Source organism: Bison bison, unplaced genomic scaffold (assembly GCF_000754665.1).
Source record: "Bison bison bison isolate TAMUID 2011002044 unplaced genomic scaffold, Bison_UMD1.0 scf7180017864499, whole genome shotgun sequence".
NCBI lineage: Eukaryota > Metazoa > Chordata > Mammalia > Artiodactyla > Bovidae > Bison > Bison bison.
Genome location: NW_011495058.1, coordinates 60814 through 73319, shown reverse-complemented (window position 1 = coordinate 73319; position 12506 = coordinate 60814).

Below are 12506 nucleotides of genomic sequence, written 5' to 3'. Positions count from 1 at the left end.
ATATCATCAGCAGAATAACTTGCCATTATAAAAGGCAAAGTGATATAAACAGAGAGCATTTTCATTTTCATAAAGGAAATTCTATCATCCTGTTTTCACATGACCTTTCTCCAATGTCACTATTTTCCTATGAAATGACTTGGTGCCTCCAGCCTTAACATTCCAGGGGTTGCATGCTTCCCATTTCTAGTGATAAATCAAATAAGGTCTATGAGTAATGTAGGGTAAAGATTCTCACATGCTCCAGATCAAAACTGAGAGCTGTTAATGACTGATGATTACAACCTTTTGTAACCTTAGGCAGAAAATCTAATCAAACTTGCCCAATATTACACCAAAAATAAAATTGTTACACAAAGTGTAAATAAAATGTAAAGTAACTAAAGAGAATAAGGGCTTGGATCATTTTTGGAAAACTAGAAAACACATATTGCTATATGTCTATGCCATCGAAAGGAAATATGCTCAATAACCCAGTTTTCTGAAGAAGTAAATGATTTTGTGACCTCGGACCTCAGTTGTCTTTCTTTCTAAGAGCTAATGCAGGGGTTCTTAAAATTGTAACATTGATGTCTTTGACAGTCTGGTGAAACCTGTTAACTCCTCCCAAAAGAAAATGTATAAATTCATAAAAAGAAAGAGATTTACAAATGTAGCTGAAATCAAATTACAATTGAAAAGCAACTGAAACAAAACTAAGAAAATATTAAATGAAAGTGTTATGATATGGTAACAGGCAACTTCTTTAATAACATATTACATAACAGCTCTACTGATGGAGCTAATAACTACTATATTTCTAATATAGCTATTAGCATGAACAACATTTTAAAAATACTATAACATGTAAGGAAATCCAGAAATATTAATAATTTCTATTGTGACAAAATCACGGGTTTATATTAATACATTATAGTTTTAGGCTCCATAGTTTGAAGCCTAAATTCATAATTGAAAGAAATCTTTAGTTTCTGTTTGAGCTTAATATAAATAAAGAAGGTTTGCTATGAACCTAAGATTACAGAATCTGGGATAAAAACCCTTGGCTGTCCCTTTTATAAATGGTATAAATGCAATTGGTGTTCACCAACTTTGGGGCTTCCTTGGTGGCTCAGTGGTAAAAACAAAACAAACAAACAAACAAAAAAAACGCCTGTCAATGCAGGAGATACAGTTTCAATCTTTGGTCCGGGAAGAGCCCCTGGAGGAGGAAATGGCAACCCACCTCAGTATTCTTGCCTGGGATTTGAAATCCCATGAACACAGAAGCCTGGCAGGCTACAGTCCTTGGGGTTGCACAGAACTGGACACGACTTAGGAACTGAGTAACAACAACTGATTATTAACTAAATTAAGTTTTTATGTCCTAGAACTACTAAGACTTCACCAAGTGATCAGAAAGGGTAGACACAGAACTGTGAAGGCTGTTGACAAGCACGGAAAAGATTAAAGTATATACATGAATGTGGAGAATCTCTGATACACTTTGAGAAGCAAGATCCAAGAAATCCACTAACCTGGCGCCAAGAAGGGCCCTGAAGAAGGATCCTGAAAATCCATACTGTGCAAATGACAATCTTGAGTATCTAAGATCATGTTGCTAAGTATGTTTCTCTCTGCAATATTTTGATTAAAATTCTACCAGAATATTTATTTCACCAAAATTTTAAGTGTGGTATTATTCATTAAAATATTAATAAAAACATGGCCATTGAAATTTTCTAATAAGATCATATGTAAAACACACATGAAATACTTAAAAAAACAAAAGCACAGAAATACAGCTTTCTTTTTTGGTAGTTGGTAGGCTGATTGCCTGGAAAATCCCATAGACAGAGGAGCCTGGTAGGCTGCAGTCCATGAGGTCACTAAGAGTTGGACACGACTGAGCGACTTCACTTTCACTTTTCACTTTTCATGCATTGGAGAAAGAAATGGCAACCCACTTCAGTGTTCCTGCCTGGAGAATCCCAGGGACCGGGGAGCCTGGTGGGAGGCTGTCTATGGGTTCACACAGAGTCAGACACGACTGAGCGACTTCACTTTCACTTTTCACGTTCGTGCATTGGAGAAGGAAATGGCAACCCACTCCAGTGTTCTTGCCTGTAGAATCCCAGGGACAGAGGACCCTGGTAGGAGGCCATCTATGGGGTCACACAGAGTCGGACATGACTGAAGCGACTTGGCAGTAGCAGCAGCAGCAGGCTGATAGTTAGTATTGGATTGTTCTTACTATAAAGACTGGGAGAAATAGCCCCTATCCCAGGTACTAGAAACAAAGCATGCATTTGATAATATATGAGACAGGAATGAACCATAAAGTAGACAAGGATCTTCATGGCATTACCCAAGCCGAATTTATTATTTGCCCACCTAAAATGAAGTGAAAGTGTTAATTGCTCAGTGGTGTCTGACTCTTTGCAACCACATGGACTGTAACCCACCAGGCTCCTCTGGCCATGGAATTTTTCAGACAAGGATACTGGCATGGGTAGCCATTCCCTACTTCAGGGGAATCTTCCCAACCCAAGAATTGAACTTGGGTCTCCTGCAGGCAAATTCTTTACCATTTGAGCCACCAGGGAAACCTTAAATCTAGTGCATTTGTTTCCTAAAGCAGTCACAACAAATTGCATCAAAATGCTGGCTTAAAACAACAGAAATTGATTCCATCACACTTCTAGAGGCCAGAAGAACAGAATCAAGGCATGGGCAGGGTGGATCCCTCTGCAGGATCTGAGGGAGACTCTGTTCCCTGCTCCTCTCCCTTCCTGTGTGGCCAGCAAACTTTGGCATGCCTTGGCTTAAGACTGTATAACTATCTACTTCTGTCTTCCCCTGGCCTTCTGCTTTCTGTGTTTGTGTCTCAAATCTCTCTCTCCTATAAGGACACTAGTTACAGCACACCCTAAAGTCAGGAGGATCTCACCTCAAGGTCCTTAATTATGGCCACAAAGGCCCGATTTCCAAATAAGGTCACATTCACAGGTACTGGCTGTGAGGACTGGCATATACCTCTCGGGGTCTAATGGGGACACAATTCAAACTATTCCACCAAGAAATCCTAAAATTCCACACGTCTTTGACACAGAGGCTTTGAATAAAAGGTGACAAAAGACAGTACAAAACACATGTTTTTCCTTATAGAAAGTATTAGTAGATACTTGTATATGAAAAAACTGCACATCATACATTTCTAGCACTGCAGATGTGTGCAGTAAACACAGGGAAGGTATGGATCTACAGAACTGAAATAGAGTTAGTACAGACCGTGTAGTTTAGATAGAAAGTTAAGATATTTTAGGGACTTAACTTACAGAAATTACAGACACAAACCAGGTACTCCTGGCAATCATGTCTGAAATGAGCTCTTCCCGGGCTGGCCCTGGAGGATGTGGGCTAGTGTCGGATGTAAAAACAGGATGAAGAGACAAGCTCCCTTAGTCACTGTTGCCTAAGGATATTTCCAGTGGTGTAATGAAATAGGCTGAGTGTCACCCAGCCTATGCTGGAGCTATGACTGGATTGTTTAAGATATGCTGTCTATATTGGTCCTTAAATTACCTCTGTGAGTTAAAAAAAAAATCATAGTTCATCTAGTGGTATGTAGAGAACTTTACTGATGTTTTTATGTTTACATAAAGACTGAAACTAGTGGGAAAAAAGACTCAGTATAGTACAGAGAAAAGTAGTATTTGAACCAGGTAATATTTCCAGTCATGGTGTTCAGAGAGGGCAGACTAATGTACAAACATAAATATTCTTGTTTAGATCCAACACTCTTTATATATCCTAAGATTTCAGAAGTTGGTGCCAACATATGGTAATGTGGCCACTTAATAAATATTGTCCATATCTTCGAAACAGAAATCACATTGTCATCTAAAAATTAGAAGTGTGCATGCAAAGGAATATTTTATCAATTTGTTCATTTTGTTTAATGATATTATACAGGTTTTTTTGTAATGATATAGCCCTATTACTACATAGATTACCCCCTGTATTTCTAGTAAGGACCGTGTTTTATTCTTCTTTGGTATCCTCCATAATACCTGGTCTGTTCCTGGTGTACAGTGAATCAACAATGATCACAGGTAACTACAAGATTTCCTAATATTTTGTACTAAATGGTTGTTCTTTTTTATGGAAATGACCACATACCGATGTGATGATATAAGGGGATTCATATTAGATAAACACTGCTCAATATTTTTCCCACTGAAGCAACAATAAAGCCTGAGTTTGGAGAAACTCCTAATTGTGCTGGTGCACTGGGTGCCTCCGTTTCCCCATTTGTAAAATGGGTGTAATAGCTGTATGTGTTTCAAAGGGTAGGTGTGAGATTTAAGTAACTTAATATTTGGAGGGTCCAGAAGAGTGTCTGGCACATAGAGAGTGCTAGACAAGCATTTTTATTACTAGAGATGTTTATAATATTATTATTATTCACTGGCTGTTGTTTAGTTGCTAAGTTGTGGCCAACTCTTTGTGACCCCATGGATTGCAGCTCTCCAGGCTTCCCTGTCCTTCACTATCTCCCAGAGTTTGCTCAAATTCATGTCCATTGAGTCAGTGATGCTACCTAACCATCTCATCTTCTGCCACCCTCTTCTCTTTTTGCCTTCAATCTTTCTAAGCATCAGGATCTTTTCTAGTGCGTCAACTGTTTGCATCAGGTGGCCAAAGAATTGGAGCTTCACTTCAGTATCAGTCCTTCCAATGAATATTCAGGATTGATTTCCTTTAGGATTGACTGGTTTGATGTTCTTACAGTCCAAGGGACTCCCAAGAGTCTTCTCTAGCACCACAATTCAAAAGCATCAATTTTTCAGTGCTCAGCCTTCTTTATGATCCAACTCTCAAGTCCATACATGACTACTGGAGAAACCATAGTTTGACTATACAGACCTTTTTGGCAAAGTGGTATCTCTGCTTTTTGACACGTTGTCATAGCTTTCTTTCCAAAGAGCAAGCATCTTTTAATTTCATGGCTGAAGTCACCATCCACAGTGATTTTTGAACCCAGGAAAATAAAATCTGGTACTGCTTCCACATTTTCCCCTTCTATTTGACACAAAGTGATAGGACTGGATGCCATGATCTTAGTTTTTCAAATGTTGACTTTTAAGCCAGGTTTTTCACTTTCCTCTCTCATCCTCATCAAGAGGCTCTTTAATTCCTCTTCATTTTCTACAATTAGAGTGGTATCATCTGCTATTATTCACTAGCCTTCCAGAAATAGGTTTGTTTGAAGGAATAAGTACAGTAATATATCTTTTACTGAGTGTTGCTGGGGAACAACATCTTCATAGTCAGTCAATCCGCCAGTCAGTATTTATCGAGAATCTATGCTGAGCCAGGTACAGTAACACAGTAATGAAGAAGAGGCAGTCTATGCCCTCAATAAGCTTACTCTCCAGTGAGAAAAGAAATATACAACCACAGTGATTAAAAACACAATAATATGTACCATGAAGAAAATAAAATCATACAATGTGACATACAGTACCTGCCTGAAAGGTGGTGGATGGGAGAGCTACTTTAAGTTAAGAAGCTCCTCAAAGATTAAGAAGTTGAGCTGAGACCAGAATAATGAGGCCATTGGTATAGATCTGAGAAAAGAGCTTTCCAAGCAGAAACAATAAAAACTACAACATACAAATACCCTAAGAAAAGAACAAATGCTCAAGATTGGTGTATTAAGTCATTACCTGAGTAATGTAAGATGTAAGACAGTGGAGAGAGATGAACTGATAACTGGGAGAAAGAAGAGGATAGTTAGAGGAGTGAAGCCTTTATGAAGATGGCATGGGGTCGGATCCAGGAATACTTGGAGAATGGCCTTAGAGACGACCAAGAGACATGGTAGAGTTAAGTATCTGTATCATGGGCTCTCAGAATTAGTGGTTAAAAAAAAAAAACAGAGATCATAACATGTAATTAACGGGGGAGGCGGGGGAGAAAAGTAGAGGTTTAAGGCACCATTTCAGACACTGAGAAATTCAATATGCTCAGCAAGTACAACAGGATGGCACTCAGGTTACTGTGCCTTTACCACAGTGGTCATGTTTTGAAACGACTCTAGCTGGCAGAATCGTTGGATTTTCTCCAGCAACATTTAGCTGCTTAGAGGTGTATGAAAGTGAAAGTGAAAGTGAAGTCGCTCAGTCGTGTCCGACTCTTAGCGACCCCATGGTCTGCAGCCTACCAGGCTCCTCCGTCCATGGGATTTTCCAGGCAAGAGTACTGGAGTGGGGTGCCATTGCTGGGCAGTTATTTGGGTGAAATCAGGGCTGGTATTTGCCAGGCAAGGAAAGTGAACAAAAATATGGCCAAAGGAATCAAGAAGCATTTGCAAGAAAATAATCATAGTAGTACATGAAATATCAGCTAGGTAGGAAGATTAAGTGAAAAGATGAGGGAAGCAACTGAGAAACATAAAACAATAAAGGATGAGGGCAGGGGATCAGAGATACTGATGAAGTTAGAAACTAGCAGGGGTGGGATTAAACAGGGTAAGTGAGCTGGAGAGACAAGAGGTAATGATTAGAAAATGAGATGTTTGAAATGAAAGTACGGCAGTTGTTGGTAATGAAAAGGTGGATGTGATAACCCCATGAGTGGTGTCTATGGTAGGAGGGTGGATCAATATCAAAAACTGACCTTAAATTCCTTATAATAATCATTTGGGATAGAAATGCCATTAAAATGGTTTTTACACCATTCCTTGGAGTACATCAAACATATTTTTCTGGTCATAATAAGGTTAACAACATAAAGATTAATAGTGTTATGTGGTAATTGGCTCAGTATTTTCTGATTGTTTTGCCCCTATAATAAATTATTTTTGATATTTTTATTTGAAGACCTTAAGGTTTTTTTTCTTACAGTTTTCCTGTCTCTTTCTTTGTTCCTTTCAGGCATAGTAGCCAGAAAAGTGGGCTTCTCAGAATCAGTTTTCTCAGGTATCCTTTGATTGGTTTCCCTCCCTCTCTCAAATGATGCTTTATTCTTTAAAAAGGAAGAGTGGATACAGGAAGTCAGCCCCCACTAAAAACAATAAAAGCTTTTATTTCTAAGAAATGGATTTTGATGAGATTTTTATAAACTTCTCTTTCTAAATTTCTAGTGTTCAATTAAAATACATCATTTGCTTATGAATGACCTCCTTGGAGGATAGCTATTAAGTTATGAAGAGCACTGGATTTAAGTTCAACATTAAAATAGTTCTGATGTAGGGTTTTATAGAATTCATATTTGACTGACACAAAAAATTATAACCTACCTCCCCACAGCCTCTAAACATTCTTTCTCTTGTGGCCCTTTTCATGTACAATATCTATCACTCCTTTACAAAATGCAAAAAACACAAATTAAGAATATTCCCAAATAGCCACTAGTCCAACCAAATTAGGTATCTAAAGGGGGCCATTAGAGTAAGCCCTTTATTTTGTTTTTCTCCACTCCTTTTAATGATGAAAGTATTTTTTACTTAGGTCAATTAAAAGCACATGTCCACATCTCTTTTTCCTGCAATTATCACATAAAAACACAGATGACATTTCTGAGAAATCAAAACTTAGTGGCTACTGTGCATTTCCAAAATGTGAAGAGGGGAGTCTCTGCTCCCTGTCATATAGCGAATCCTGGACATCGTTCTACAGCCTGTTGACAACTGCTAACTCCTGGGACTTAGCAAGCAATATCTCACTACAGAGACACTCTCCAAAAAAGGCCCAAGAACTCTATTATATTTTCACAAAATGCTATTACAGACGTAGGTGATATGGAGTTGGGAAAGAAGTAATTAAGTGAAAAGATTATAGATGAAAAAAAAGTCTGAAGAAAAGCAGAACCCTGGGAATAGGAAGAGATAAAGTAGCTGAAGGCATTTGGCCTTTTCTGAACAACTCGAGCACAAACCTGTGTGGAAACCAGCAGAGATGGCTACGTGAGTATTTCACTTTAGCTACTGAAGCACAGGTTTAATCTCACCGATGTTTTTGACATGAATGATTTCAAATATCTTATATTTCTACATATCTCCTTCACGTATGGGTTTCTATCAGTCCATCATTTTCCCTTCAAACCATTCATTCATTCATCAGTATTTGTTGAAATAGTTCAAATGATATTTGAAAAAAAAAATTTTTTGTTTTTTAAAGAAAATTTATGACTGTCTACAATAATCCTTTGAAGATTTCTTACTAGAATGGAATATCTGTTGATTTAGTTGAGGGGGGTAGGGTAGAAGAAGCAATAGTTACAGTATTTTCAAAAAGTGTAACAATTCAGTGAAGATTTTGATGTTGCCTTAAGTTTTTTGTTTTTTTCCCCCAGTTTTAAAATGACTTTTTAATTGCAAAGGAAAAGCTTTAAACACAGGAAATAAAATCTAGACCAGTCCATTATGCCCTTTTTGAGACCCTATTTTGCACTAGTCACTTAGGTATTACGTATACAACAAAGCTCACATTACACAAGAATTTTCTGTCTTCATGGTGCTTCCCTTCCAAGGGAAAGACAAACAATAAACATAATAAATAATTTAAGTACAGTGTGTTACAAAGTAAGGAGTGGTTTAGAAATAAAAGAAAAGGGAAGCAAGGGAAGGGAGCTAGGTATGTATGTGTGTAATTTTAAATAGAATTGCCTTAACTGCTCTATTCTGAATGATCTCTGATTTACAATAAGTGAAAAAGCAAGATGTAAAAGAATGTGACTAGTAGGCTCCACTTGTATTTTTAAGAATAAGTATGTGTTTTAATGTGCACTGTCTGTCTGTGAAAGGAGCCCAACAAATCATCCGAATGGTCGCCTCCAGGCAGGAAAACTCATTGTCTGGGGGAAAAAAATGTGTTTTTCAAGTACCCTTTTCATATCTTGAATTTTGCACCTTGCATTATTTGTTCAAATATTTTAATTAATACTTTAAAAAGAAGTTTTATATAACCCAAAACAACCTACAGTAGTTAAATCAATGGTGTGGCAAATAATCTGTGAATATAAAATAAATCACCTAGATTTGGTATTTCCCTGCCAGCATGACAGAGGAAGTTTTATAGTTATCTTTAAGGCTATTCCAAGAAAAATAACTCTTATAAGTAATTTATCTTTACAAATATTTAAAATTATGCAAAAATAAAAATATACCTAATATTTTAATTCTTCTTGTCCTTTTCTTTTCCTCCTATGATTGACTCATTGCTAACTTTGTTTGAAGGTGAACAGGACAATGCATGAAGCTAAATGCACTTGAATCTTTTTTCCCTCTTTAGCATCTGAAAATCCAACTAACCTGCCTTTACTGGCACCAAGCATAGATTGACTGGACTGGAATTGACTTTACTAATAATACCTGCAGTGCTAACAGTAGTCACCACCCTCTGTTGAATCAGAGCTCCTCCCATAGCTTGATAAATCAGCGTGTCTACTGGGAGGCTGGGGTGAAACTGAGTCACCTTATCTTCATTTTTAGGATTACCAAAGAACATCTCCCTTAGTAACAGTGTCATTTATCAAAACATGAACTCAACTTAAAAGTTTCCCTATCTCTTCAAACTATTTTGAACATCTTGTTCTTTGATAGTGTCCCAACTAATTGACCACCTCTGAGGTCAGCAGGTGTGGCTTGGCCCACATCCAGATTTCTACTGGGGATGATTAGTTCACTGCCCTGCCAGTGGCTTTGGAATCTCCAACATTAACACAGACATTGTGACCTGGAGAATCAGAGGCCCAGATAAAGAGGACTGGGATTTCTTGCCCATTTCTAATTCCCAGAAGTAGCCACCCTTCACCTGCAGTCAGGGACTTTTAAAAATATTACTATTCACTCATCTCACACGCTCAACTCTTCCACTTATACCTCCTCTTGAATTTCTAGTGAGAGTTTCTTTAGGGCACGTTTTATTTTTAAGTTCTTGATTGTCCTTCCTGACATCATCTAGCCCAGTCTCCACTATTGTCAGTGTCTGGCATATTTTCCCATCAGGACTTTTTTTGGGTACAAGTGGGTGGCAAAATGTTCGGTTTTGCTTCCTTCTCTGTGTTGGCAGGAATCCTAAAAATAAGTTAAAACCAGGTCCATGGTGTGGATTTCTTTACTGTACCCTTTACAATTTTATAGTTGGGGGGAGGCGGGGGTTGATGGTTCAATTAGTACACTTCTTGGAAAAGTAGGAAAAGAGTAGGAAGAGAAATTTGTTGGGACAAGAAATTAAATTTCCAAGTCCACCAGGAAGTAGCCTAGAAGCGTTAACCACAGAGATTGATTGCTTACCCATGTCCCAAATCTGCTACAAGAAAACTGGGAAGCTTTTTTCCAAAACAACAAATGTCATCCTTGTCTGTGATGAAAGTACCTTAAATATGTGGTAGGACTAGAGAAGCAAGACTGATCAGGTGACCTTCTCATTGTACCCAATCCCATTTTTTTAGGCAAACATCCAAATATCAACTCTTGTAACTGAAAATCCCAGCGGTATGAAGTTCCAGCAACTTCAGAAATCTGTCTCTTCCCATCTCTTTGCTCTCCTTTCCCTGGAAGTGGCTACTTTCTCAGGCCCACTCTTTCTTCACAGCCACCCAGGTTTACATTCTAGCAGTTCAACAACCCTCTGGAAAGATTCCTACTGGCCCAGCTTAGGTAATCACTGAGCCAATTTCTGTGTATTGGCCAGACCTAAGTAATGGATCTATTCCTGAAATCCTAGCAGTGTTACCACTTCCAACCAGACCAGGGATTGTGCAAGGGTGTTTCTCAAAGAAAAAAAAAAAAAATGGGTCTATGATTAGCAGAAAGGAAATGGATTCTCCAAGGCCAGGACAAGAGTCCAGAGAAGCACCAAGAGGCAAAATTTAAGTCAATCAGACATTCATTTTTAATTCATGAAAGTTTGGTTTTGACAATGACCTTTTCCTCAAATATTCTGCCCTAGGCTCCTCATTCACTTCACCCTCATCTTGGCCCTGAATGATGGGCCAACAAAAAATAAAACATCATTATACTCATATTCAAAACTATCTCCCAATGCGCTTGCAACTCCCAACTTGAGACTCATTCCTTTGAGTAGGCAGAGACATCCCGAGGGGTTCTTCAAATTTTTTTTCCCTCAAAATAGCTAGAAGATAAATCTTTAAGCTGATAAAAATTTCCTCAATACATGCTAGTTAGATAGGCGGCTGCTGCTGTTAAGTCACTTCAGTTGTGTCCAACTCTGTGCGACCCCATAGACGGCAGCCCACCAGGCTCCCCCTTCCCTGGGATTCTCTAAGCAAGAACACTGGAGTGGGTTGCCATTTCCTTCTCCAATGCATGAAAGTGAAAAGTGAAACTGAAGTCGCTCAGTCGTGTCCGACTCCTAGCAACCCCATGGACTGCAGCCCTCTAGGCTCCTCCGTCCATGGGATTCCCCAGGCAAGAGTACTGGAGTGGGTTGCCATTGCCTTCTCCAGTTAGATAGGCTATCAAGTCAATAACATCTAGGGCCAGCAAATGTTGAAAGCCCCACCCCATAAAAATGTGTGTGGTATATATACTATGAGCACAGACAATAAGGAAGAGGGACAAATGGGTAAGACCTGGAGCTGCACAGAAGAAGGTCCCTAAAGATGAGAAAAATGAGAGAAAAAAAGGAGATACAAGATGTTAAAGCACACTTTAATCCAATCACTTACTAATAGTTAATGAACACTAGCTCTAGCTCTACTTCATCAATTTTCTTAAGTTCTGCCATGTGGAAAAATGGACATAGTAGGGTGGCAGGAAGAGATGGAGCAGCCATGAAGAGATTACCCACGTCCAAGGTAAGAGAACCCAAGTAAGATGGTAGGTGTTGCAAGAGGGCATCAGAGGGCAGACACACTGAAACCCTAAGCACAGAAAACTAGTCAATCTGATCACACTGACCACAGCCTTGTCTAACTCAATGAAACTAAGCCATGCCCGTGGGGCCACCTAAAATGGGCGGGTCATGGTGGAGAGGTCTGACAGAATGTGGTCCACTGGAGAAGGGAATGGCAAACCACTTCAGTATTCTTGCCTTGAGAACCCCATGAACAGTATGAAAAGGCAAAATGATAGGATACTGAAAGAGGAACTCCCCCGGTCAATAGGGGCCCAATATGCTACTGGAGGTCAGTGGAGAAATAACTCCAGAAAGAATGAAGGGATGGAGCCAAAGCAAAAACAATACCCAGTTGTGGATGTGACTGGTGATAGAAGCAAGGTCCAGTGCTGTAAGAGCAATATTGCATAGGAACCTGGAATGTCAGGTCCATGAATCAAGGCAAACTGGAAGTGGTCAAACAAGAGATGGCAAGAGTGAACGTCGACATTCTAGGAATCAGCGAACTGAAATGGACTGGAATGGGTGAATTTAACTCAGATGACCATTATATCTACTACTGCGGGCAGGAATCCCTTAGAAGAAATGGAGTAGTCATCATGGTCAACAAAAGAGTCCGAAATGCAGTACTTGGGTGCAATCTCAAAAACGACAGAA